General features: G+C 47.2%; 1 protein-coding gene and 1 long non-coding RNA gene across 15 annotated transcripts in view; both read right to left on the minus strand.

The window, feature by feature from the left end:
- Positions 1-24806, minus strand: part of LOC148110815 (uncharacterized) — a 32539-nt gene extending 7733 nt beyond the window's left edge. Inside the window, exon 1 of the long non-coding RNA XR_015725232.1 lies at positions 722-24806. This is a non-coding gene — a long non-coding RNA (uncharacterized LOC148110815). The remainder of the gene's footprint in view (positions 1-721) is intronic.
- The window catches only part of NHEJ1 (non-homologous end joining factor 1), a 78888-nt gene that overhangs the window by 43272 nt on the left and 10805 nt on the right, over positions 1-24811 (minus strand). The gene's annotated exons all lie outside the window — the stretch shown is intronic.

Genomic DNA, 24811 nt, shown 5'->3' on the forward strand with positions numbered 1-24811 from the left:
GGAACAAGCTCAAGGAATGAAGGTTGGAGACAGCCCGGCGGGTTTACGAAGGGAGTGGGGAAATTGGGGGCGTCAGGGACAATGCTGGGAGAGAGCTCAGGGCTCAGAGGTGGGAATCAATCAGGGTTGAGGGAGCCGTGGCTGCTCAAGCCACGGATGCCACAGAGCCTCTGAGTTCCAGTCGATCCTGACGTGACTTTTAACCCTGCTTCCTACCGTTGGGACAGTGCTCTGCTTCCTTCTCAGAACAGGGGAGCCTCTACTGGACCGGGTCGCTCTGTCCTCCTCCGCTCTCCCCACCAGCACGTCCAGTTTAAATTCGTCCAGGGGCCAGTGTTCTCCATTCCCTGCCCCCCAACCCCACTTCCAGCCTCCCCAACCCCGAGAAACTGGGGAGGGGGACAGGTGAGAAAAAGAGTGTCCTGAGACAAGAAAAGTGTCCTCAGAAGGACATCTGTCATCGCTTAGAAGCAAATTGACAGGAAAGGAAAAAGAGGCTGACAGAATGAGGCGAGAGCCTCAGAAACCACACTGCCTGGTAGAATCAGACCCCAAAGGAGACACAGGGATGCCAAGGACAGAAAGTGAACTGGCTCTTCTACTCTTTGATTGGCTGGGATCCCTCTCTCCCCACCAATCCTCTTGCCAAAGTAGGACGCTGGAGGAACAGATCCTGGGTGATGGGGAACTGGCAGACGCTGAGCTCTTAGAGATTCCTTACCTGAGCAATGGCTGAGGTGGCCCGTCTCCCTCTCCCTGTCCCCAGTTCGAAAGAGAATCCTTCTGTCTATCCATCTGGAGTCTTTTTCCAAGCCAGCGCAAGTATGACAATGTTTTGGCGCCACCTGCTGTCCTTTCCTGACAGACGCGTAGTCTAGATCCTAAAACTGGATGAACTTCCAATTTACCTTACATTCATCATAAGGCCTAAAGGAATAGAACCCAAGAGAAGAGAAACCATGACTTCCACCAAAGGGACTATTCCGATGTAGCACAACGGACCACTCCAGGGCCCCGCGACTCCCCTGCTGCCTGGGACTGAGGTCCCAGGAATCCAACTAGCCAGACCCCTGTCACTGGTTTGTAGGTCCAGTCTTAACAGCCATCAGTCTGCAAAGTTCCTTCTCCCAGCATCTTGCTGACGTGAGAACAGTGAATACTCCACAAGCCCTCTCTCTATTTAATAAATTCCCTATATTTTAAAATTCTTTCTATATCACTCTGGGTTTTCTGGGTGTTAGGTAGAAATTCTAATTTTGCACCAAGATGACATGACCCTTTGTCATCAAACAGTAGAACGAAAACGCTGTCACCCCACAGCAATGACTTAGGTATTTTGCACAGCTCTCTCATTCCTGTGGCCCTCACTATGGTCTGGGCAAACATCTCATAAGCAATAAGCTCATTGAGAAGTCGGTTCATCTCACAAATATAAACATTTGTTCATCCATTTAACAAATATTTCTGTAGCGCCTACTATGAACCAGGCGCAAATTGGAGGCAGAGGGTAAGACAAGGTTCCTGTTCTCCCAGAGCCTCGACCACGGCATCGTCTGCCTGATTCATGAAGGGCGTCTGGCCATCTCTCACTCATCTTACAGAATCCCTGTGGCAGCAGCAAAGATCAAGACATACAAGAAGTATGAGCCCACTTCATAAAGAAACAGAATGAAGACATGTAAGAGGACAGAAGAGGACGGAGGTACAGAGGGGACGACAAGGACTGTGTGTGGAAGAATCGTTAATGTGCTACACCTGTTGGGAGGGAAAGACGCCTGAAGAATTCTAGGAAGGGAGTTTCCAAGCTTTCCCGGTCACATTCCAGTCAGGTGTTTAAAAAAAAAAAAAAAGTCTTCTCTCTACTTCGACTATATCCTTATTGCTATCATTCAAGCTCATTCTTTCTTACAGTCCTCTGAAGGAAACGCAAAAAAGTTCTTTACCATTAAATTTTTCATATGTAGAAGAATGAGCTACCAATCGACTCTCTGAATTAAATAATCCCATTTTCCTTGGATACTTTTTTTTATAAATTCCGTTTCCATCCCTTTAACTATTGTCCTGATGTTCCTATGGGCACGAAAATCCCACGCATCTTTCAAACATGACACCAAAATCCTAAGAGGCCAACTAGTGCTAAATTACAACGGGAGGGCGATCTCGGGCTCTCATGCTCTTCTTTCAATTACAGAACCCGGGATTTGTTCATCTTTCTGAATACCCGAACTTGCCCAAAGTCTAAAGCTCTTACTAGTTTAGTTTTTCAGGAAAAAAGGAAGAAAGAAAGAAAAGAGAAAAGAAAAAAAAAGGAAAGAAAAGAAAAGAAAAAGAGTCCAACTAGGAAGTAGAAGGATACTTTGCAGGAAAGAAGTTCTAGTAAATAAGATACCAGAATAGCTGGAGCATCTGACAAAGGAAAGGTAGGCACAGTTAACAACCAGGGAGCCCAGGAGGGGCATGCAGAGTGGCTTTATGCCTCGTTGAGGGTTATTGAGAGAGTCACAGAAAATTCTCCTTCACTTTCCTTAGTTCCCCCTCCTCTCAAGAGCTCCCCACGAGAAGGACTTCCTCATGCATCCCCACCTCCACACTGGGCGTATAGCTTTATTTAGCATGGCGCCCTCACCTTGAACTCCAGGTACGTACACACCTGTGTCTCCTGCTCTTCCATAGGCTGCGTGGGGCCGGAATCATGTCTGTTATCACTGAAGACCTCACAGTGCTAGTTTCCTACTCCCCACAGTGCCTTGTACGAGAACCTAAGCCCAGTGGCATTCAATAAACACTGGATAAGCATGATAACACGAACAGCCATCCAGCCCAACTCAACTAAGTTGTCAGACCAGTTTAGGACATTGGCATGAAAACTCCTTTTTCTCTTGGCCCAGACATTTACTCTTAAGGTTTGCCTCCTCCTCAAGAGACTCCAGGAAACAGGGTTAGTTTTAAGTTCTAGAAACTCTAATCATTCCTCTTTTCTCCGAGCTAAGGGCCTAAAGGAAGACTGCAGATACCTCATGAATATTAATGAGCCTCTGCGGTCACATGAATATTAACAACACCCTGTGGCTTTCGGGAATAGCAGCCCAGCTAGAAGGCCTAATATTAACCTTGGCTAGGCCCAAAACGTGGGAAGAGCATATGCCCATAGGTCTCCGTGGGGAGTAAAGAGTGCATGGCAGAGCCTAGTTTGGGGGTTGGCCCCTATGCAAACACCGGGCACAGAGGCAGTTAAGAAAGGACTCAACATTGTGCCCCACGTCCCTGGCACTGAGGGCTCTGTTGGCTGCTCCAGGGCAGAAACCCCCAATCCTCAAGCTTTGCAGAAGTAAGGCTGCAGAAACGATGTGCTCTGCAATGCAGGGAGGAACTGGTAGGGACCCACTGGTACAGGAGCCAGGACAAGGGGGGTAAAGGGAAAGTTCAAAGTCAGTTCTCATTGGACAAAAACCAGAATCAAATAATAAGGCTCAATTAGACGACAAAATACACCGTTAGCAGACCACATGGTAACAGTAAGGAAAGAACCACAGACTCTGGTGTTTCCAGCCCCACGCCTCCCATGAGACTAGTGGACACAGAAGCCAATGATGTGGGTTTAAGAAGAAAGATGTTCTAGACTGAAGCAGCAAGAGATGGGAGGGATCGTGTTCTTTCAGCATCTCCAGATTCTGAACCCAGGAGACATCAGAGAGAAGGATGACTGCTGTTAAAAGTAAATAAATAAAAAGTACCGTGAACCAGAGTCAATCAAAAAAACCCATGCTCCCCTGTTCCCCGGTCTCCGTTCAAAACCTTCTATGGCACGTGACAAACATTATTAAAAGGAAAGGCAGGTCGAGTGGCCTCACGCACTGACTGGAATTAACGCTAATAAGATCCCTGCTGTACTCACACACCAGGACAGACGGCTTAAAACTCGAAAAGCACCTCTTCACTCCTCTGGCCTGATACTACTCAAAGGCCTTGACCCTTTAGCTCTGTCTGAAAGGCTGCCCCAGCCCCCTTCGCACACACTTCAGAGGAACAGGGAGGCCTGTGGGCCTAGTCCGAGCCCAGGCGGTGAGAGGCCACACCTAGGAAGAGGGTGGGGGCTGCTCACGGGAGCTGTGTTCTGTCACACAATTACCATATTATGTAGCTCTAATAAAAAGAAATACTTGAAGTTTTACTAGTGCCATATAATAAAGTATTTATAGAATCCGGGGGGTGGGGGTGGGCAGAGGTAGAGACCAGGAGGGGAAAAGGAGGAATCGGAATTGTTAGCAGGAGCCCTGGCTAGGACAACTCCCAGGATTCATCGCACAGGTAAACTTCAAAGCTGGCAGCCCGGGATATCAGGAGGCCCGCTCTCGCCAACGTAGACGAAGGGGGCCTACTGTTCACCCCCTCCCCATAACTGTCTGTCTCTGCCTTCTTCCCGGTTAATGGAGAAAGAGACAAGGAACTGGGAGGAGAAGAAGGAAGAACAGGACGGCAGAAGTGTGTGGCTGGGGACCAGAGGAAAGGGGACACAGCTGAAAGAATGAATAGAACGCGAGCTTGAAGCGGTTCCATCCTGAGGCCGCACTCCTAGGTCTCGCCATCCTCCACACCTGACAGTTTTGAAATTTGCCAGAACAAGGGTTTCCATCACCACATGGGCCCCTTCTGCACACCTCCCACCCCCCTTCCAACCACGCTGTCCACTCACCACCAGCACGAGGACAGCGCACTCCACACTCCCGTGACCACACAGCACGCACCCGCAGCTTCTCCCACACCTCCCCCCCGCATGCATGGGCCCTACGACCACAGTGTCTCTCTCTCTCTCACACACACACACACGCACACACACACACAACACGCTCACCACAACACGCTCCTCCCCAGGAGCGCTCACTGGCTGCCGGGACTTCCCGGGCATCTTCCCAACCTGAGACACATCCTAGCTAAAAACATTTTCTGAGTCTACAACCCTCTTTAACATTTCAAAATTTTCTATTACCCAGAAAATCTCCCCAAAGAGAGAGAGCAGTGAGGGCTGTGGCATTATTACAGAGGAGACTATAAACAGAACAAATATAGAGCTGCTTTATTACAAGGCAGTGTGGGGCTGGTGGCTGGCTGATTACAGGGACACTCCCCAGAGCTCTCTGCAGTCCCAGACCTCAATAAAGGCCAGACTAGAGCTGCTTTCAACTGAGGGGCAATTGGATCCAGGGGCCCCCTAGAATCCCTTCAGATTCCAGTCCAGGATATGATACCTGCCTTGGTTGAAGATAAGAAGGAAAGCAAACAAAATCTAAGACTAACCACGCTTGGCAAAGAGCCACTCGGCTATCTTCTCAAAGGCAAATACAATTAGTAGTATGGTTGGGGTTTCTTGAAATCAGTAGAGATTAAACTTCAGATTAAAAAAAACAAAAAACAAAAAACAAGCCCAACTACAGAAATCGAGAACAAATTGACAGGTTAAAACCCAGGCATGTCAGTGAGGAGAAAGACTGGGTTAGAAGGCAGAAAGGGTAACAGTGTGGCCTGAGTGGCTAAAGCAACTGTATTACGCCTAAAATCATAGAAGGAAAGAGTGGGAAATCCACAAGTCCTCTCTTCTGGGCTCTGGGCACACGGCGTCCCTTCCTGGGTGACTCACTGTGGGATCACCTTCGCCCCCTGCTTCATGTGGTAAGGGCCTCTTTATAAGGAGACACACCGCGCGCCTTCTCCTCCACCATCCCTGCAAGCCAGGGGAATTGCGTCACTGACCTCCACACATACTCACTCCCTCCTCTTTCCAGCCGGCCACCACACAAGGGATCTTGTCTTGTGGTCCCTGCGATCCTTTCATCTGGGCTCCAAACCCACTGTCACCTTGGCCCTGAATCACTCCCCAGGAGACACTGGGAAAACATTGCTGGACAAAGAGCGTCTGGGTCCCCTTATGGCTAGAATTTACTGATCCCTGCTGGTGAGAGAACTCAGGCCATGCTCTTCCCTGCCCCAAGGCCAGGGCAGAGGAGTAATTTTGAACCTGGCCCTGTGGCCAGCCCTGCCTACAGACTAGGTTTCCACTGATCTGGGCGATACCAATTCCTTCCAGCTCCCAAGAGCTGAAGAATAGAAAGGGCTGAGAAGCAGCCTTCAAGGTTCTAGCTCATTCACCTTCCTCGTTCAGTGGCTGAGAAACTGCTAGAATTGCAAGAGGGCCAGCAAGTGTCCCCCCAGACCCCCCAGTTCTGCCCTCACCCCACTTGGCTGTCCTGTTCTCAGGGCAGCCCCGAGGAAAACATGTTGGCAGCCTTAAATGTCAGTGTTTCTCAGATCCTTCTCCAAGACTGAGGATTCCCCTCCAACGGTGTCTCAGAGACATTTCCATGTCTCACAGTCCTGACACTTTTCCTTGACTTTCTACGTGATGGTAATCTGGTTTGGTGCTTGGCCATTTTTCTATAATTTCAGACCTGTGTTGCAATGGGCAGATTTCAGAAGAGCTATAGGAATGCTTTTTTACTCTCTGAGTAGCCTCCCTTCGCAAATATACTTCATTAGAACAGAGCCTCTGAGACAGGGTGAGATAGTAGGAAAAAAAGCTCTGTACTAGAAAGTCAAAGGATGAGGTTCTGGTTTCAACTGCGATTGCTTGGGGGACGCAGCACTACTTAATTTCTCCGAACTAAGCCATCACACCTCTACATCCTGAAGTGGCCCTAGGGGAGCTTCAAAATAAATAAATAAATAAATTACATCAATTTGCATCTTCTTTTTATCTGAGTAGGTGATGGATATATTTGTGTTGAATTGTGTTCAATGAAGCCTGCGCTTTTCACCTGCTAGTTAAAAGAGAATCAAAATTAAACAATTAAGGCAAAATGTCTCTGCGGAATATATACCACCAGGAAACTTACTGAGTACCTACAATGGATCAGACAAGTGAAATAAAACCAATAACATCCCTGCCCTTGGGGAACCTACCACGGTGGGGGGGGGCAGGGAGCCACATAAACAGCAATTATAATGCAATGTGACAGGGCCTATGATAGAGCAAATAAAGTGGCACACAAGAAAGGCAACTAATTGAACTCAGAGGGCCAGGAAAAATTCCCCAGAGGAAGTGACATCTCTGCCGAAATCCAGACAAGGAACAGGAGTTATCCAGGTGAAAAGGTCTGCTGGTGGCGGCAGGGACTTCCCAGAGAGAACACCGTGTGCCAAGGACTAGAGATAAGATGGAGAACAGTAGGCTCTGGGAACTGACAGCAGTGCTCTGTGCCTCGAGTGTAGATTCGGGATGGAGGGTAGAAGCGTGGATGGGGAGTGAGGGTGGCCTAGCAGAAGAGTGAGAGATGATGAAGTGGGGGAGGTAAATAGAGACCAGATCATAAAGGGCCTTAATGGTTTTATTAAGGAGTTTGGACTTTATCCTAAGGTCAAGAGGGAGCCACCGATGAATTTTAAGCAGGGACACGTGACCAGGTTTAATCAGGAGCTTTCACCTGGTTTCTTTTCCTGATTGCAGATCCCTGGGGTGAGTGGGGTGTTAAAAAGAGAAAAGACGCAGAGGTGAGTCTAGGCCTACTTCTCTTCCTTCTGTTCTTTAGCAAGGGTGGAACCCAGCAGGTTCCCACTCCCTCCCTCCCGGAACTTTCCAGTCCTTTAAATTCCCGGCTTACTCTCCAAATAGTCTTCCCTCTCAGTGCCCTATTGCTCTCTCTCTGGCAAAGACAAACCTTTCACTGCGTGGCCAGTCCCCTCCACCCCGCTATCCTCCGGACCTGGGCTGTGAGCCCCCACTCTCCAACTAGGCCTGTCAAGTAACCCTGCCAATAACCCACAGTTCTAATCCAAGGCCCAGCTCTTATCTCTTACTTGAATTCCACCAACTCTGCCAATATTTACTTTTCTCCTCAATCCTAGATCTCTCAACCTCTGGAAACAATTTGGTGGCCTCCTGACAGAAGACTAAGATAATGCTGACCAAACACATGATCGATCTGTATAAGAAAGACCTCATATCTAGATGAAAACGACAGACTAGTAAATGAACCCTATGAAAAACATCCCCTCCTTTTCTTTCTTTACCTTGGTAAGTCATCTAGAGCTGCAGCTGAAGACTTAGAATCACGACCCTGCAGGAAAACCATCAAGGCCATTAATTTCACCTCTTGGCTCTTACCATTTAGCGTGAGAAATCATCGAACCTTGGCACCAGGAAAGAAACCTTTAATCAGCCAGTTCAAACTTCCACCTCAGTACCAGACTCTTTGGCATGACTTGGCATTTGAGATCAGATTATTTCTTACTGCCTGGAATTTCCTTAAGAATTCCTTTTCCTATGGGTGCCTGGGTGGCTCCGTCGGTTGGGCGTTGACTCTCGGTTTCGGCTCAGGTTGTGGGAGGGAGCCCCGAGCTGAGACCTCCGCACTCAGCGTGGAGTCTGCTTGAGATTCTCTCTCCCTCTTCCTCTGCCCCTCTTCATACTCACACGCGGGTGCTCTCTCTCTCTCCCAAAATAAATAAATAAAATCTTTAAAAAATTAAATAAAAAATAAAAATAAAAAGAATTCCTTTTTCTATTCATCCCCCACTGAACAGGTTAAGGGTAGGACCTCTATGTCCGATCGGAAATAGCTCAAACTCACTAGATCTTACAGTTCTAGAACAATGCTATTCAAAGTGTGATCAGCAAACGTGCTGGTCCATGAACTCTCTGCAACTGGCCCATGATGCGGGAAGTGCGGAAACTGAGTATGATAAGCATTTAAAAACTTTCGTAGAAATCTGACATTGCCATAACATCCAAACACAAGGTCAAGAGGACTCGTCTCAACGAACAGGGTACAAAATGGTTTGAGTACTGCTGAACTTATCACATGGGGCGCATGCTGCAGATAATGCACAGTAAAGACCATGTGCCAGATTACTCTGAAAAGCGCTGTTCTAGAAGATTCCATGGGAAGAGCAGAGGGTAGGTGTGGGGACAGGAGGGCTACCTCTTCCTTTTCTTCCCCTTTCTGGGTACAATAGGGAGTGAATCCGCTGCCTAGGAGGAGGCACAGGAAGCTAAGCCACTGGCTACATGGGGTGAAGAGGAGGGCAGGAGTTGGTGGCCAGGTTATCAGGCAATAACAAACTCAGCATCCAAGCACGCGACTTCCAGCAATGCAAGGAGTTTCCTTTGTTTTGGGAAAACAAGAACTGCAAGAAGCCTCTCCTTGACACGTTCTTGCCTGGCTTCGGGAGGAGCCCAACCACCCCTGACACACAAACAGGACAGTCCTGGCCAGCGACAGACAAGCCAGTACCCTGACCACAACCCCTGTTTGCTTTTCCTTTTCCACCACTTCCTCAGTCGGAGGGCCACTGTGGGGCCATAGGTAGCTGCCAGCCTAGGTCACCGTTCAAGAACTTCACCCCCAATGACCCAATACCTACTCCATGCAATACTTCTGATGCCCTTTCTACAGGTTACTTTCTCTCCCCTGTGTGGTACTTTGGGTCTGAGACCACGGGCTCCCGGCCCCTTCCCCAGAGTTACAGACAAAAGTTAATAAGCCTCAGCACACCATTCTGACAAAGACCATGCTGTGCTCCAGCAAACTATGCTACTTTAACTCTAAATCCGAGAAGACCGGCGTCAAATTCAGGTGCCCCCAAAGAACAATACTTGAGGTTTCCACAGAATATTCTTTTTTTTTTTTTAAGATTTTATTTATTTATTTGACAGAGAGAGAGAGGCAGTGAGAGAGGGAACACAAGCAGGGGGAGTGGGAGAGGAAGAAGCAGGCTTCCCGCTGAGCAGGGAGCCCGACGCAGGGCTCGATCCCAGGACCCCGGGATCATGACCTGAGCCGAAGGCAGACACTGAAAGACTGAGCCACCCAGGTGCCCCTCCACAGACTATTCTAAACAAGTATTTTTATGTTACTTGAACAGAGTTGATTATATTAGATCCTCAGCTTCAAGAATCCAGTTATCGGGGTGCCTGGGTGGCACAGCGGTTAAGCGTCTGCCTTCGGCTCAGGGCGTGATCCCGGCGTTATGGGATCGAGCCCCACATCAGGCTCCTCCGCTATGAGCCTGCTTCTTCCTCTCCCACTCCCCCTGCTTGTGTTCCCTCTCTCGCTGGCTGTCTCTATCTCTGTCAAACAAATAAATAAAATCTTTATAAAAAAAACAAATCCAGTTATCACCAAGACCAAGATATATATGAAACAATGTATCTCTTTATGATGTGCAATGTTGTCAAAACCGAATTTCTAAGTAGCTAGCTAGGGAGCTTCAGACCAAAGAGGGAAAAAAATCCAACAACACTTGGGAGCCTCGCTCTTGGGGTTTTATAAACAGAGTAAGGGTCTCAACCTCTCAGACTCACATGAAAGTGCCTTCTAAGACCAGCGACTTCAGGCTGTTTTCTCTGAGAAGCTAGCAAGCTCCACTTAGGACTTTAAATCATAATCTAAAAGCAGGAGCCTTGGGGACCAGAAATCTTTCTCCCTTTCTGGTTAATCAAGAGAGCTTACTCTTTACCCCGATGGCCCGAGAGCCCAAGTTTCTATGAAGACTTATTTGTCCAGGAAGGGGAGGGGTGTGGGGGCAGGACTCCCCCCACTCCAGGCCCCCTTCATGCCAAAGAAGGAGGAAACAGAATAAGCAAAATAAAATTCATAAAGCGAAGCAGTAATTATGGTGTGGTCAATAAGAGGCTGTCCTCAGGGCCATCATTATGTGGCTAAATTTAACGCCCTGCGCGGCCAGGGGAGCCGTGCGCCCCGGGCACCATGTGTCCACACAGACGCCAGCTCTGCCACCTTCACCGGCTCGACAGCCGCCAGGGCTGCCAGAAAGCAGGTCACAATTTTTTTTATAGTCTGTTTACCAAGATGCTGTTTTTACTGCCGAGGTTTCTCTCATTTTATCTCTTTTTCCCTTTTCCCCAAACAGACTGGCCTGTATTTTCTGTCCTGGTTTTTTTTTTTTTTTTCTTTCTCCCTCTCTCAGTACTATTTTCAGAACTCTAATTTTATATGGTATGTCCCTTTTTTTTTTTTTTTTTTTTTTGGTAAATATTTGCCATGACTAAGCCAGGGACATCCAGTTTAAAAGGCTCTGTCCCACAAAACATCAGGTCTTTAATGATATGCATCTCATTAGCTTGCCCCATGAAAGGGGGTATAGAAAAAAAAAAAGCAACTTACAGACTCTCTCACTTTTTGTACCTAGAGAACCTATATTTATATACGAGGACATGCTGAAAACTGACATTCTGAACCCCGATATGAGGCTGGTTCAATGGTCACTTGATTCAGGCTTTGAGGCCTGAGAGAGAAGCAGTTTCGGGAGCGATGGGTTCCTGGTCTGAATCTCACTGCTCGTTGATCCCGGTGGGTCTGACCAGGTCAGCACAGCTAGAACAGATCCTTGGACGCTGAGCAAGGAGGGCTCTCTAGACCCGGGAAGCAAACCTCTGGGAAGTCTTCTGACACTAAATTTCCTAAAATGGATGTGAGAAAACAAAGAGCGAAAGGGCCGATCTGTCCCTCCTCTGCTGGGGGATGGAGTCGAAGAATGGGAAACTATAAATTACGGGGGCGCTGAGAGAGACCCCCTCCAGGTCAGAACCTCCACACGTCCACCCACCACCCAAAGGGCTTCTCCAGCTGGGCAAAGCCCCAAAGCTGATGGCAGATTTTCTTAGTATACGTGTTAGGTTTGATGAAAGGGGTTGTAGGGTCGAGCCCACCGAGTGCACGGAACCAGAGCCAGAGCCTCCAGTAAGCTCTACCCGAGTACTTACCTGGCTGCGTCTACACTCAGCTTGATCCTCTAAGACGGTTAGAGCCGCCACTACCCGGTGTTTGCAGGAAGAGATGTCGGGGGAGTTACACAGACAGGTAGACGGCTTGAGAGACCCCTGAGTAGCTGTTCAAGCAGCATCTCAGGGGAAGTCTGAGCTTTGTAGGGGGTTGCCAAACTCCTTCTTGGTGTCCCCAGCTTGGGGTCCATTAGTTCATTTAGGGATAATCAGACTCCAGAGGGCTGACAAATGCTAACTAAAATCATAGAACACAGCTTTTAAAATTAAAATGTCAGTGCATTAGGTTATAAGGCGGGGGCTATATCATAGCAGTGACCAAACTACCTGATTTTTCCCAAGGAGCCGAATAAACACTGAGTCCTATTTATTAAATGCAGGAAAATAAAGGCAGAGAAAACAGCAAGTGACTTTCTGGGAGAGTTCCTATACGCTGTGGGAAAAAACCAGACATTCATCCCCATCCTACTCTATCACTGCCTTGGCACTGAGCTCGATACATTGATCAATTCTTACCCTACAGTCTCTTTTTTTGAATTCTATACAACCCTGCTCCTCTGCTAGTCCATCTCCTCCTCAGGTTTTCTCGAATCACTTACAAGACCCTAGAGGTGTGCAAGACCAAGGGTTGGAAGAAAGGGATGTGGAGGAAGAGGGACGACTGTACTCGGGACAGAGCTCTCTAGCCACGGACCGTTTTCCCATCTCTTACATAACTGAGGTCTCCATACTGCTCACAAACGGCTCTCAGTCTTACCTGCTGACCACCTAAAGTTCCAGGTGCTGTTGTGTAGCATGTGGCAAGGCAGTGGGATATGACGGAGTGATACCGGACCAGAAGTTCCGAGCCCTGGGTCCGGGTGCCAAGATCTACACCACTCTCGGTCTACACGAGAGTTCTTTTATCTTTATAGGCCCTGATTTCCTCAAAAGTAAAACAGAGAGGTTTGATATATTCTTAGATTGATAAAGTCCCTTCCAGCTCCTCAAATTTCATGGCTCTAATCTTCTCTACAAATATCTGAGATGCTATGATTTCCTTCATTAAGGGACTCACCTAGGCCCTTGCGGAGACTTGTAACCTAGCCTCATAAGCACTACGTTTACAAACCATAGGGTAGGTCACTTCTGTACATAGCTAATCTCATCCATTTCCTATTGATTCTTATTTATCTCTCTATCAGAGCTTACCCCAAATTGGGGAGGAGTGGGGGAGAATACTCTGCTTGAAATGTGCCCCTCCTTTGGTATCCGTTAAATTTGGCAACTTCCCTTGGCTCTTCCCCCGGCTGCTGGGGCTGCAGAAAACTGAATGCTAAGATAATCATCAACGATTCCTTCTTTAGACCAAGGGGTATTGTCATCCTGTCTCACCCCCCCCCCCCATTCCTAGCTTTACTCACACCAAACTGGAAGGGGTTCTGTGGAGTAAAAGATTCTAGGAGGACAATGCACGGCCTCAGAGCTGCTCAGGCTCCGGCGTAAGAGTAACAGAAGGCAAGGAGCTTTTGAAGGATTCCCTCAAACCACCACACGTAGGGAGAGCCTTTCAGATTGTGTAACTGAATAAAATACCTAGCTCGGCAGCCACGCACCACACAAAATCCCTCAGCACTCTCAGCTCAAGATTCACCTCTTCCAGAATTACCTCTGCCAAACTAGCCTGCTATGAAGCCCAGAGCCCATCCAAATGAATCTATTTCTTCTCCCTCGGCGGTAACATATATTTGGTGTATTTAGAATATATTTTGTATATATGTAAATTTCAGTGGGCTGATCTCCCTCAAGAGTCCATCTTTGCAGGGCAGAAACCATGTTTTCCCTTTTCAGCATGATTCCACAATGTTTAATATTTTCAATGGTGCTTAAAATGTCCCATCCACATAGAGTTTAAACTTTCAAGTATAAAAACAAACAGACTAAAGATCTCCCGTACAGAATGAAAAAAAAACATGCTTCCTGAGACTTTCTGCAATTTCTCCCTTGACAATTCCCTTATGGGAGATCATAAGGGTACCCATGAATCCTGACGTCTTGCTCTGCACCCACTGGACAGCTAAGGTGCTAACCTATAGGACTCAGCCTCTCACTTTTCACTGTGGCTCACCATCCAAAAGAAACATCACCCATAAGTGAAGGTCATAATAAGAGAACTTCAGGGATAAGACTAAAGTTATGAAGCCAGGACATCAGGAAAACTTAAAGGTAAGTCATTTGGTACTTTTGTTTTCCCTCTTTGTTCCTATAACTAGAGACAACATTTACCAAGGTGAGAGACTCTTCCAAGCGGAGACTTTAAGCTACAACCACTGGTTACTTTGTGCCCCCTACCTACAAGGCACTGCAGCGATAAGTGACACAGGAAAGACACAAAGTGACACGGGAGCTCAGAAGAGGGAAAGAACACCACTGATACTTTTACTTCTGTCGGTTTTGCTACTTTGGTCACTAACCAAAAAATCACAGAACCATCTGATTCTCTGTTTAAGTAAGTAGAATTAAATGCCCTTGGGAAGGACTTTAAAACCCTTAAACTAGGGGCGCCTGGGTGACTCAGCCGTTAAGCATCTGCCTTCGGCTCAGGTCATGATCCCAGGGTCCTGGGATCGAGCCCCGCATCGGGCTCCCTGTTCGGCGGGAAGCCTGCTTCTCCCTTTCCCACTCCCCTTGCTTGTGTTCCCTCTCTCATGGTCTCTCTCTGTCAAATAAATAAATAAAATCTTTAAAATAAAAACAAAAAACAAAAAAACCCTTAAATGAAAAGGCTACGTCTCCTTGGGAAAGAGGACGGAAATAGGCAGAAATCAAGTCATCTGCTTCAAAACAGCACCCATGCCTTCATGCCATCTGCAAATCTCGGAGGAAGGACTAATTCTCCCACTCTGCTCAACTCCTCAGCTCCTTGCTTTCACACTGTCATCCCCCTTTCACCAGCTCAAGTTTGTCCATTTCCAATGGCCTCTCCTTTGCTCTCAAACACACATGCATCTTCCCATCTCTAGAAGGGGCTTTGCTTAAGCCACTGCTAGCTCAGCAGCTAGCTCTCACTTCCTTTTCATTGTGAAACTTCTCTGGCGAGAGTTCTATACTCATTGTCTTCGTTGCCCTATCAGTTGATCCTTTTCTAGCTGCCTGTAATCTGGGGATACTGCTCAGATCAAAAACTTGCCTATGGTCTTTCTTTGGGCGGGAGGGCGGGCACCCATCCTCTGGTCTCTCTCCCATATGTGGTGCTGCGGATCACCCTCCGGGGTGATGGGAAGAGCACGGGATTTGATTAAAGACAAATATGAGCAAATCGGATGAGCTGACCTGAAACAAACTCCCTTGCCTTTTGAGCCTCTGCTTCTTTATCTTTAAAATGAGAATAATATCACCAACCTCACAGGTCTGCCGTAAGGATTAAAAGTTGTAAGTTAGACACAGCACCTGGCAACTGAGTCTGGCACGCGCACAGATATACTTGATAACTGTCTGTTGCCTTTTCTTGGCTAATTTCTACTCTATTCAGGTTCTCCTCCTATCTGCTCGCACCTCCTTCACTGGCTCCTCCTACTCCTTCCAAGGATGATCCTTCCCCAAATCTCAATCATTGGACTTTTGTTCTTTTCTCTGTGCTCTTCCCAGGAAAAAAAGAAAAGCATCCATTCTCGTGACTTCAAATATCTCTCCTCTGCAGCAGAGGCCCAGATCTCTCTATGTCTATAGGTTTTCTCAGCCAAAGCTTCAATGCTTCTTTGTCAGTGTTTCCCTGAGCATTCCCACTTGTAGGTCCTATAATCAATTTAAATCCAATATGTATGGGAAAAAGACGTTCATCTTATATTTTTTAACTAACTCTGATGATATAGAAGCCATCTTTTTTTTTTTTTAAATAAACTAAAGCACTGTTTAATGGTCATAATGTAACGAATGGACTTTTATGAAACCCTTCTTCTACCAGGGCAAGAGGAGAGAGACTCAACTAGGTGAATCACCACAAAATGCTCCAGAGGTACGAGAAGCTTATCGTTTAAGCCTAAGGAGGCTAGATGTTTGCCAGAAATAAGATCTTCATCGTCACTGCCTCACAACTCAATTCTGAACTACGTGGAGTTCTCAGACTGAAAATGAGAAGGAAACCAAATGAGAGACTAATAGTGGATTCAGGGAAGCTAAGCAAACAAATAAAACAGTTTTCATTTTCGAAGGAGTTGGTAACTTCCTTTCAACGAAATAGGCTACACAAGCCCCCAGAGCAGTGTCTGCTAGGCTGTGCTAGCCTGCCTGGGTCTAGATACAGCGGGCATGCTCCATCCAGTTTTCCACAGGCCCCTACAAATCTCTGTTGTCTTATACCCAGCCTGATACACGTATTTACGTTGTACGCCTGTCCCCTGTAGGCATCTGAGTGAGTAACACTTGATTCTGAGGCTTTTAGGATACGAGAATTTGGAAGCTGATAAAGTCCTTCACTATCAGGACTCCCAGAATCAGATATCCATCTCTTGGATATGAGTAATTTCATCCCATTTGTATTTTTATATTGATTTTCTTTTTGGTTGCCTCGGATTTTTGATAAATTTTCTTTTGAAAGTATAAGCCCCTAGAATGCTTTGTAAAAGGAAAATAAAGAAAGAGGCTTTTAAAATATTCTGGGGTCAAAAAGAAAAGAGTTGGTGGCCACTGGTCGTGGGGCTCAATGGTGCCGACAAGAACCACACTGAGAAAACCCCAAAGAGGAGGCAAAATTCCCAAGAAATGTAGCTGAGAAATATATGCAGCCATCCCTTCGTCCCTGGAGATTTTCATTCCAGAGCTCAAATACTGGGGGATTTGTGTTTTAAATAAGGAAAACCATTCCTTTGTATGCCCAAGATTAGATTTAATTGAGCCCCACCCATGATTTTCCTAGTCTGTCAATAGTAGCACTATTCTTCAGCTCACATAGGCATACCACTGACAGCCTAATCTTCCCAAAGATCGCTTTCATATGTCAATTCTCCAGCCAAAACTTTCCACGGCTTCCCACTATCTGCAACACTAATTAATAACTGCAAGAAGGAAGTGCCCATCTCCTTCCTAGGAGATGAGCTTGTTTGAGAATCACAGCATGTAACGATAGATGTTCATAACTGCACTGAAATAGCAGATAAATGGATTCCCAGCAGAAAAAAAGCTGAAATACATTTATCTTCAGACTAAAGTACCCACCTTCCAGCCCAGCATTTAAGACCCCCCAACAACCTAGCCTCAAGTTCTTATCTTGCTAACCCTATTTTCTGCTAATCCTCACCCACTCATTATGACCTTATAACCTTCGCCCATGTGCTTCCCAGCTAAAATGCCTTCCGCCTAGTTCCCTAGCAAAACCCCAAACAAACATGAAAGTCCAGATCAAGCCCTGCCTTTTGCAGGAAGCTTTTTCTGATCACTCCATCACTGTGGCCCCTATTATCATTCATTAAGTACAGCAAGCTCTCGGATGGTAGTATTATCATCCCCTGTATGCCCACAGAACCAGTGCATGTGCACCACGCGGAATCCCGGAAGAATGAATTCACTGCAAGTTTCTCTAGACCACAGAACAGACAGACAGTCTCATGCCCTTAGACTTATCCTGCTTTGCGATGCCCATGAAGGATACTGAAAAAACATACGCTGAGTCCTGTGTCTTCCTCTACGTACTGAATACCAGGCATACAGTAGCTGGGCAGCCCTTCTAACTGTGGAGGGAGAGCCCAGGGAGAGGAAAAACTGAGGAAAGAGGAAACTTATTAACTTGCTTTTGGCTGTATGACTAATGTTCTTTCCAGGATTTTGGTAGGCTCTTCATTTTGGTTTTTGAGATATTTAATTTCTTAACTGGGTCTAAAAGAGAGGCTTTGGGGGCTCTTGGTAATAAAAGATTCAAGGTTTATAGTTCATCCCAAAGTTGGGACCATCTCCCAGTAAATGGGGGGGCGGGGGGGGGGGGAGAATGGCAACCTGACAGCAATCCTCTCCTTAGGCTACTATCTATTTGCAGTAGGGCTATCTGGGTCTCAGGCTACCAACAGGTGATAAATTCACAGCCTATTTGTAAGATAGGGAAAATAAAGAGGAGTGAGAAGCTCAGATGCCTTCATCCACTCAACAAATATTTATTGAGTGCCTACTGCGTGCAGAGGCACTGTTCTACACACTCTGGATAAACCAGTGCACAAAACATCCATCCTTGTCCTTGCTCAGCTCCACGTTCTAATGGGGGAAGATACTGTGAACAAGGAGCATAAGGAAATAAAGAAATTTTATTAGATGTCGGAAGATGAGTGCTACGGAAAAAATTAAAAGTAGAGCCGGGTGCAGAGGGGCAAGGACATGGCTTACAATTTTAAATAGGATACTCACAGTAAACCCCACTGCGAAGGTGACATTTGAACAAAACCATGTATTGTATTTTTGACACACCTCCCCTTAAGAGGTGGAGCTTAGTTACCCTCCCCTCAAGTGCGGCCCAGCCTTAGGGCTTCACTTCTCATAAAGAGATTACAGCAAGACAGTGAGGTGCTGTCACTCCCGAGACCAGGTTATAAAAAGGCTGCAGCTTCCATGAGCAGCCCTATGACAGGGCAATGGCACCTCCTCCCAACAGCCTCATGGGAGAGCTTGGAAGTGAATTCTCCAGCCCCTCCCAGCCAACACCTTGACTACAACTTCACAAGAGACCCTGAACCTGAATCACCCCACTAAGCTGCTTCCAAATTCCTGGACTTCCACAACTGTTTGTTGTTTTAAAGCATGACATTTTGGAGTCATGGGTTATAAGGCAATAGAGAACTAATCCAGACAAAAAGGAAGTGAGGGAGTTGGCCACACAACTATCTGAAGAAAGAGCACTCCAGGCAGAGGAAACAGGCAGTAGAAAGGACTAAAGGCAGGTGGTGCTTAGACAGCTAGAAAACGAGCAAGCGGCCAGTGTGGGTGCAGTGGAGTAAAGGAAGGAGAAAGTGGTAGATGAGAGCAGAGAGGTAATGAGGTCCAGATTGCGTAGGGCTTTGTAGGCCACTGTAAGGCCTTTGGGTTTTACTCTAGAAGTGTAATTGAAGCCAATGAAGGACTTTGAGCGGGGGACTATCATGATGTCATCTGTGTTTTATTAAGATCGCTCTATTGGTAATAGGCCAGAAGGGGGCGTAGGTAGCAGCAGGGATACCAGTAAAGATGCTATTGCAATGATGCAAGAGACAAGTGTGGCTCAGACCAGAGTGGCAGCAGCAGAGGTGAAATTATGGGTGTACTTTGAAGGCAGAGCCAACGGGATTTCCTGATGGACTAGATGTGGGATGTGAGAGAAAGACAGAAGTCAAGGACGATGCCAAGGTTTGTGGCCCTAGCAAGTGAAAGGATGACGTTTCCATCAACTAAGATGGGAGGAGGTTGTTGGAAAAGCAAATTTGGGGGTAAGATTAGGAGTTCGGTTTTGGACATCTTGAGTTTGAGATTCTGTTGGACTTCCATGTGGAAATGTTGGCAGGCGGTCCAGAGTTTGGGGGCAAGGTCTAAGAATAGAGATTAAATTTGGGATTCGTTGACAAAGTGGTAGTTAAAGCCATGGGACTCCATGGGATCACTGAAGCGAAAAAAGATAAGAGCACCGAGGACTGAATCCTGGAGCACTCCAACATGAAGAGGTAAGGGAGGGGGCGCCTGGCTGCTTCAATCAGAGGAGCATGTGACTCTTGATCTTGGGGTGTTGGGGTTGTGAGTTCAGCCCTGCGTTGGGTGTAGAGATTTACTTAAATAAAAAAAAAAAAAAAAAAAAAGAGGTAAGAGAGAAGTAGAACCGGCAACAGATTCTGAGAAGGAGCAACCAAGGAAACAGGAAGAAAAGCAGGAGAGCTTCATAGTATAGAGACCATGTGAAGAAAACATTGAGAAGGAATTAACAAGTTTTACAAAGGAAAAACCTAAATAAGAAAGGATCAGTCAACTCAATTTTCCCTGCCTCCCTATTCTTCCTGTTCATCTCCACATCCTCTCTTATGCCAAATGCTGTGGCAGAGGTCTGCACCGGAGGCTGTGGGGACAGCAGGAGAGTGTAGCTGTGCCTGAAAGAAGAGCAGACTGGGGAAAGGAAAAACACTCCTGGAAAACTCACGAAAGGGATGATATCTGTGCTGTCGGGAAATCTGAGTCGGAGTCTGCTGTGAGCACAAAAGGGAAGAGACTACCAGGCCACCTGGTCAAGGGATGTATGGGCATCAAGACTTCAGTGTGGGGGAGTGGCAGACGATCGGGCTGCAGAGGTCAAGAGGACCAAAGCATGAATGACCCTTCGGTGCCAGGCCAGGAGTTGGAACCACTAAAGGACTTCAGGCAATCGGGTTTCGGTTTCTGTTTCAAAGAGATCACTCTGCCCTAACACAAATTCAACTGGAGGGGAATAAGGACTGCCCCAGGTGACAAGTTAGGAGGCTGCTGGAAGGTCAGACCAGAACACGTGGAGGGTGGGGCCGCTGCTACTCTAAGACAATGGATGCCAGAATAGAGAAGAGCAGATTCAAGAAGGCTGACAAGCTAGGCTTTGAAAGTAAGGACAAAGTTTCTAGCTTCGAAAGCTGAATGGATACGGGTATCGTTCCCCAAGATAAGGAATATCGGCAGAGAATTAGATGTGGGGGGAGTAGGTGGTTTATTTTGGACATGGGTAGAGTGTTGCAATGTGGGACATCCAAGTAGAGACGTCAGATGTACAGAAAGAAATGTGGGCTGGGGCGCCTGGGTGGCACAGCGGTTAAGCGTCTGCCTTCGGCTCAGGGCGTGATCCCGGCGTTATGGGATCGAGCCCCACATCAGGCTCCTCCGCTATGAGCCTGCTTCTTCCTCTCCCACTTCCCCTGCTTGTGTTCCCTCTCTCACTGGCTGTCTCTATCTCTGTCGAATAAATAAATAAAATCTTAAAAAAAAAAAAAAAGAAAGAAATGTGGGCTGCATAACGGAGATACAAAATTGGCCCTCGGCGGTATCCTGGTGACAGTTCCAACTGGGGTCTGGATGCGATGACCCAGAGAGAGCAGGGCGAGGGGATAAGGACATGATCTTGAGTAACACTAATATTTAAGGAGCAGGTAAGAATGGGATGCCAGCCAAGGAAACCAAGCAGAAGCTGTCCGTGAATGAGCTCAACCAGATGGCGATTTCCAGGTTAAAGGACTCCTCCTCTTCCCAGGGCAGCTTTGATATGACCTCTAGCTTTCTAAGAGCAGCAGGGAATATCTTCATAACTTGAAGTATCTGCTCTAGCATCAGGCGGCAACCAGACAGGGAATGAAGATAGTAACTAAAACTAGACAGGACACAAAGGCCGTGGCTACATTTAGGGTGCTGAGTCAAATCAATGTCAACTAGAGTTATATAACTGTAACTATAGGATAGAAATTGGTGAAGTTATTATATGGAACATATGAAATCGTACAAGGCATGCAGCACGCAGCAATGGGAATGACTGCTGTGCGGAATACTCTCTTCTGAAGACGGGGAAGGGGAGACTCTCTCTAAGGCCCCCCTCCTTAAGGAAGCCCATTTCACGCAACCGCTCAGGTTTTGGTGTCAAGGGCTGATTCCTGGCCAGGGGTTGCCAGCTGCAGAGGGCGGGGCTCTATTTTGGGCTGCCTGCTGTCCCTGAGCCTGGCCGCGTCTGGTTTGAGCAGCATGCAGCCCCAGTGACTCACACACCCATGCAAACCGCCTGTGGCTCAGTGGCATGGCCTCGGAATGCCAGCCTCAGGCCAGCTCCCTCCTCACCCCATTACACTGGGATAAATAAATAAAGAGCCCGCCAGCAGCCGCACGGCCTGATGGCAACCAGATGGAGAGGAGGAGGCATGGACGGGGCCAGGGGAAGGAACTCCCTCCAGTGGACCAGAGTGAGAGAAGGCCATGCCAGCCCCATCCTCCGAAACTTCTTTCACACAGTTCCCGGGCCATGCAGTAATAATCCCCGATTCCTTGACTCATCTCCCACTCCGAAGGTGCCTCCCAGCCCCCAGTTCTAGGAGATGCTCTCTAGGGGGCTCTTCTTTCTATGAAGATCAGGCCAGCAGCCACCCCGCCCAGCCAACTCAAAGAACACTGCCAGGACAACCCCTCCGGTCAGGCCACCATCGATTGGCCCTCTTGGGCTCCGTGGAAATGCGAAATCCAATGCTCTAAGCGGGGGAAGGAAAAACAAAAGAACTAAATATGAAGACGTAACCCCTGTTCAACCCTTAAATATTTTTCCTGGCCTTAGCATCCTAGAAACCTCCCTGTCCTACTGCCCTCTGTGCCCTATCTCTGTGGCCTCTCGCCTAGAACCAGGAAAAACAGACCCCCGCACTGACCGCATGGCCCCTCTGACATCAGCCCCGGCCCCCTGCACCTTCATCCCGGGCTCTCTGTCCCTGGTTTGTTTATCTTCCTACGTTGCTTATTTTGATGGCACATCCTTTCAGCTGTCTTAGGTGACCCCATGACCCTTCTGTGTCCTGTTTGCAGGACCCCAGACAAGGAGAGTAACTGAAAAGGTGCAGTGGCCATAAGAAATTCTGCAGTCCCGTGAGGAAACGGGTTCTAGCAGCTACGCGAGACATTCCGTGATCCCAGAGGACGGTGCGGTGATCCCGGAGGTCACAAGAATGCCACCCTATCCTAGCCCTTAACCCTCCTCTCATTGATGTGTACAACCCATTCAAGCAGCAGAACAAAACAGGGATGATCCCAGACAAGAAACGGAGGAGGGCCCTAACTGTCCAGCTATAGCGTCACGACCTTAGGCAAGTCACTTATGTTGCCTGAGGCCCAATTTCTTAGTCTACGAATAGGAAAACTGCAGCCACCTGTCTCTCAGATCCTTTGCAGATACATACAATTCTGTAAGTCTATGTAGTTTGGGTGTGATCTGCCCAGGACTTCGAAGACCAGTATTCCTCAAGTAATTGGTTCCAAAACACCAATACTCCTCCTGGGCAGGCACCAGGATTCTATGTGCTTTCTCATTCGACTCTGCAGGGCTGCCCCGCGCCTCAAAAGCATGGAAGAGATGAGTCTCCAATTTTACAAATGAGAAAACAGAGGCTCTGGGAGCGCTGATTCATTCAAAGCTGCGAAATAAACCAGAATAACCGGAGACCCCAAATATAAGTGTCACAAGCAGCGCCGTATCCACAGGCCACACTCACACTGCCCCAATTTTCATGAAACTCCCCCTACCGCAGATTTATGAACGTCTTCACCCTCAAACTTACGGAGAACCTACTACTCCTAGGCACTGTGTTCGGTGCTGGGGACACAGAAATGCATCCGACGCAGTCCTTGTCCTCGAATCATTCATAAATCAATGGAGGAGAAAGGCACAGTCTCGCAGACATATAAACAGCAATACCTGTCGCAAAGTTATAAGTGGTAAAACAGAGGTAGGAACCAAGGTACTACAGCGGGGAAGAAGGATTATCTTTACAAGGAGAGTCTGGAAAGGTCCCCCAAAGAAGCCAAAGCTGACACTAAAAAGGCTCATAGACGTTTACAAGGTAGATAAGGCCAAGCATTGGGCATTATAGATAAAGGGAACAATGTGTGCCAAGACATAAAGGCTAGAGGAAGGCATTTTGGCAATGCAAAGTCATTCTCTGTGACTTGAAGCATAAAGTTCATAATGAAAAAGGTCAAGAAACCAAGGTAGATAGGCATGTGGGCACCAGCTCAGGAAGGGACCTCTCTGCTAGGCTAAGAATAAGTCTTGCATTGTTTCACCGAGGGGCTAAGGCAGGGTATCAGCATGTCACCCCAGCCCGTGTTAACCTTCTTAACACCTACACTTAGAGACAGAGGAAGCTATCTGACAGAAACACGGCCTAGGAAATCTCTCTGTGGCAAATCTAGGTTTAGTGGTCTCTCTTTCCCCATAAAGACTTGAAATCTGTTCTACTACAAGACGTAACAGTGCACGCTTTCCTTCTTCTCCAGAGTTAGATTGCTTCGGTAGACGGACTGAGCCCTCAACACGCATTTTTTGTTCTTAGTGTTAAGACCCCAAGCATGATGGCCCTTTGCTCAGCCAATGCACAGGGGCAGAACAGAAGGTTCTAAGTCAAGAACACCTGCTTTCTGCCTAGCCCTGGGAAAAATATTAACTTCGTTCAAAAGAAACATGAGTCACAGTCGCTGTCCACAAGGGGTTTACAAAGTAGCCTAGATGACAAGTCGGAAATACGAAAAATCTATACAGAACATGATATTATAATAGCATTATTTGCTTACATAGTAAAGTACCAACTTGGGTCACATGTATAATTAGAAAAAAGGGCAATAATACGAAGGTACTAACTGTACAACCAACAAGCCCTAAAAGAGTTAGAGAAGGAGAAGGTCAATATTGACTGGTATTATCAAAGGTCACTATTATTAATACTCCCCTGTTTGGCATTTAATAGATGTTTCTTTTGGCTAAGCTCAATCCTTAGAAGGGAAACCTAGGCAGGAGCTTCTGACAGGCCACAATTATCTACTCCCCATTCATTCCTTTGCCAGTCCCCTTGTATAAACACTGTGATTTTCCACAGCCTACTGTGCCCACAAGACAGTTCCCAAATGGTAACCCTGTGCTTTTCACCTTCTTCTGCTGTGGGATGTCGGAGGGGCCCGGAGAAGTAATAATGACTAGCCCCCCTGCTCCACAATCCAGACCTGTGATCAGATCTCCACAAGCAAAACTTGATCAACTGGTCAACCAAACTTTCCAAGGTTAGGGGACTCTAAATGAAATTCCTAGGTACGTGAACAGAGATGTTCTTACAAATGTTGACCAGCCTACTTTCGCCTTTTATATTCTTGCCCCCTATTTCACCCTATCCTCCCTCATGGGCATTTCAAGTTTTATCAGATTTTCTATAGGCAACTTTTTCAGAGAAAGGACTTTCCAACCATGCAAGTCAGTTAACACCCAAAACGCAAGTTGCTACTCAGGCACCTGGAAAGAGAAAATAAAGCAAAGCTGCACAAGAAGGAAGGAAATCCTTA

Source organism: Ursus americanus, chromosome 1 (assembly GCF_024610735.1).
Source record: "Ursus americanus isolate L20-20 chromosome 1, mUrsAme1.1.p, whole genome shotgun sequence".
Classification (NCBI taxonomy): Eukaryota; Metazoa; Chordata; class Mammalia; order Carnivora; family Ursidae; genus Ursus; species Ursus americanus.